This window comes from Grammomys surdaster, unplaced genomic scaffold (genome assembly GCF_004785775.1).
Source record: "Grammomys surdaster isolate TR1022 unplaced genomic scaffold, NIH_TR_1.0 126113, whole genome shotgun sequence".
In the NCBI taxonomy this organism is placed as follows: domain Eukaryota; kingdom Metazoa; phylum Chordata; class Mammalia; order Rodentia; family Muridae; genus Grammomys; species Grammomys surdaster.
The window spans coordinates 6,639,018-6,643,083 of NW_021620921.1; positions in this window are offsets into that span (position 1 = coordinate 6,639,018).

A 4,066-nucleotide genomic window follows, 5' to 3' on the forward strand; every position below is an offset into this window, starting at 1 on the left:
ACTGATAGAACGGGCCCAGACATGTGTCTATGTGGCTGTATGTGTATAGATGTGTGTGTGTTTGTGTGTGTGTGTGTGTTTAAGAGAGCACAAAGAAAGGTCATTGGACAATTATTTCTGAAGCTGAGGGTTTCCTTCAAGCTTGGCAAAGATGTCTCTGTTAAATGAACCATCAGATTAGCCCTATGATTATTTTTTAATTTGTAAATTTTGTTTTCAATTTTTCTTCTACTAAAGATAGATATTTTTCATACAGTATGTTCTGCTTATAGTTTTCCTTCCCCAGTTCTTCAGAAGTCTTCTGCACATTGAAAAAATGAAAAAGCATCTAAACTGAAGATAGATTCTGGGATAGGATAGCAGTTTGTGTCAACTTCTCCTCTCATGACTAGGACATAATCTGGTACAGATTCTGTCCAAGCTGGCACAGTCTTTATGCGTTCATATATGTATTGGTCCTGCTGTGTTTAAAGGACCTTGTTTCCTTGGTGTTTTCCATCCCCTCTGACTCTAACAATCTTTCCACAAGGGTTCCCTGAACCCTGAGGGGACCAATGTGATAGAGACATACTTATACCAACTACACATACAATATTGGGCTAGTTAACATGTAAATATATATAAAGAACTAAAATCTAATACTCTGCACACTAAAAATAAATAAATAAATAAAAGTGAGGTCCAAATCTAAATGGAGAATTCTCAAAAGAGAAATCACAAATCCCTGAGAAGCATTTTTAAAGTGTTTAACATCATTAGTTACCAAGGACACAGGAAAGATTAAAAAAAAAAAAGCACAGCTAATGTTGGTGAGGAAGCAAAGGGAAGAGTACTTCATGATGATGCAAAGGGAAGACTCCTCCACTGCTGGTGGGAGGCAAACTTATTTAGTCATGATAGAAATCATTGTGAATATTCCTCAAGAACCTGTGACTAGACCTACCTAAAATTCTGCTGTATCACTATTAAGCATATACCCAAAGAATCTTTTTTTCCCATTAGAGAGACACCTTCTTAACCATGTTCATTACTGCTCTACACACAATAGCCAAAAATTGTAAACAGCATAGATGTCTGTCTGTGGATGAATGAACAAAGAAAATGTGGTACATTTACACAATGGAATATTACTCAGCTGTTAAAAATGAAAACATGAAATTTACAAGTAAATAGATGGAGCTAGAAAAATATTTTTCTGAATAAGGAAAACCAGATCACAAATGGAAAATATGACATGTGCTCATTTATATGTGGATGTTAGCTATTAAGTCTGGGAAGTCTTTTAAGTCTGCTAACATCAAGAAGTTAGGCAAATAGAGTAAGGAAATGGGGGAAGGGATAGATTTCCCTAGGAAGGAGAAATAGAATAGATAGTTTGGGGTCTATCTTTTGAGCCCGTATAAATGGGAATGAATATCAACTTGTGGAAAAATGGTTCCATTCCACCATTCAGAATCATGTGTCTTCATCACTGTATTACTGATTTTAACTGGAAAATTATCTCTCCCATTCTCTAGTCATAATGTATTAAACTATTTCTCTATATCTGCCATTGTATCTGATCTCCTCATAGTTTTGCTTAAAATGTCTATTGCTTCCTGTTCCAATGTTTAATGCTTGTGTATACAATGTCTTGATAATTATTATCTAGTTGAATACTGTGAAGGACTGTATGTGCAACTCTAATTTGTTATCTATTCTCAGGCATTTGTCTGCTTTGTTGATATTCATTTTTTATAAGAGCAGTGGTTAGAGAAATCAGGCTGTTTTGCTGGGGTTGGATTTTGCTGATTGTCTTCATACTTGTGGAGTAAGTTGGAAAGAAGCATTTGTATTCTTACACATACACATGTAAGGTTAAATTTCATGTCTTTGTTCTTTACTTTCCAAAAATACATAAGTAACAGGAGGGCAATGCAACCATCACTCAAAGGAGTGAGTCTTTTATAAACATGATGAGAAAAATGCCATAGGAAGATGAGTTGGAGATGGTGATTTAAAAAGGCAAGGTCCTTTGTTCCCTTGTTATATCTTGGACAATCAACTGACATTCTCAAATATGAGTTAATAAAATGGTAGATAAGGAGAAAGAAAATCCCAGTGTTCTTTTTTTTCTGTCCTTGTTTAGGATCTCTATAAAATAGCTTTGAAAGGATTTATCTAAATAATTGATATAAATATTTCATAAAGACTTTATAAAAGTGAGTCTTAGTGGAATAAAGAAAAAGGGATCATGGTCAATATGTTTTACCCCCAATGTTGAGGGAAAGGGTAAATAGTGATATCATTGTTAACGGTGATTGCTGGATAAATATTTTTCAAATTGTTTTCTATTTGCTTGTGTAAATCAGAATCACTCATGTGCTCAGTAAAATGAATACAAATCACTGCTTTAAGTAAAAACTCCCCTTACACATGTGCCAGATGCTACATTAAAAGAATACCCAAGAGGATTTTAACACTGCAAACCCAGCACTGTAAAAATCTATATACACTTGAAAAACTTCCTTGACTTCAATTTTCAGTTTATTTAACTGCAACAGAGCAATGCCCTTCTGTACATAGGAGGATTGAAGAAGATGCAGACTAATCACTGGAAGAAGAATGTCTCTCGTGCATACATCACTTCATTAAATATGCACCACTACTAATTTCTATATTTGGTACAATTGACTATGAACTCTTCTTTATTCATTTATCACCACAAACAAATCTAGTGATTCCTTTCTTCTGTGACCTTCTGGAGAGTATGTTAAAGGACAGACAGACAGACACAGGTGGATGACTGAGAGGAGAATTTGCTTGTAGTACTTTTCGCCAATGCCTCATCCAAACTCTTCACTCAATAGCGTTTGAGTGAAGTGAATCAACATATCTTGGTGTTTTAACTGACTAGGGGAGATGATCATGTAGACAATTTAGCAAAGTGTACTGAACTCTATTACAATGTAAGATTCTGCTGTCTCAATTCTATTTTATTTCACAATGCTATATTTTATTGCTATATCATTGAGTTTCATTTTATTTTCTCTTTTTCTGTGTTCTTCACTGTGACTTTTTGTTGTTGGTTCTTGGCTTTTTTAACCATCTGCCCTCTCCATTTTAATGCCTCAACTTGCATTTTTCTGTCTGCCTGATATTGATAAAAACAAACAAATGAACAACAACAGAAATAAAAACAGTTACAAAAAAGCTTTATGTATTTACTAATAACTCACTAATAGCCACGCTCTGTGACTGTATTCTAGCATGTTAAATACAAATAAAATGTAAACTGCTAAAGTTTATTATCTTTTGCATCTCTAGGCTTTGAGCATATTTGTTAATTCTGAATGATTATTTTTTAGGAAAAGTAATCATATAAGTAAAAATATACTTTAGGATAATTTTGTACAACCTATATCTGTATTATATGAAGATGCAATGATAATGAGAAAAGAGTGAGAGATAATATTACAAGCCAAATGAAATGATTCATATTAATACTAATCAGTGATGAAACTCTTCCAATACATTTTTAAACCAGATTTTAAAAAATCATAAACAAATGGGAACTTTTGTTATACATAAAATAACAATAATAAAAATAAATAATAAAATATACTGACCTATTTTCTCATGAGTTTAACATTTTTAGGATACAGTGGTAGAATTCCTCCATTCACAGATGAGAAATCTGTGTATAGACTGCTTAGAGAAACTCTGTGAAGTCATAGAACCAAGGCAGACCATCAGTGATTTTCACACAGTGGCTATGTTTGGGGATCACAAGCTATAGATTGTAGAATGTGGACCAGACATTAAGTAAACACACTACAAGCAAACTCTCCTTTCATTCAGTAAGTGCACAGAGTCAATTGCATGCATATGTGACTGTCTGTCACCTAACATACCATTTTCTTCTCTGCTAGAACTTTGGGATTTATTTTTCTTACCTAAAGTCTAGTCCTTATGTTGTAAAGAGCACCTCAGTCTACCTTTGGATATTTCCCAAAGCCTACTGATGAATGGCATGATCTGGCTGCCCACTGAGTTTCCTGACCCCATCCTTACAAAGAGATCTTTT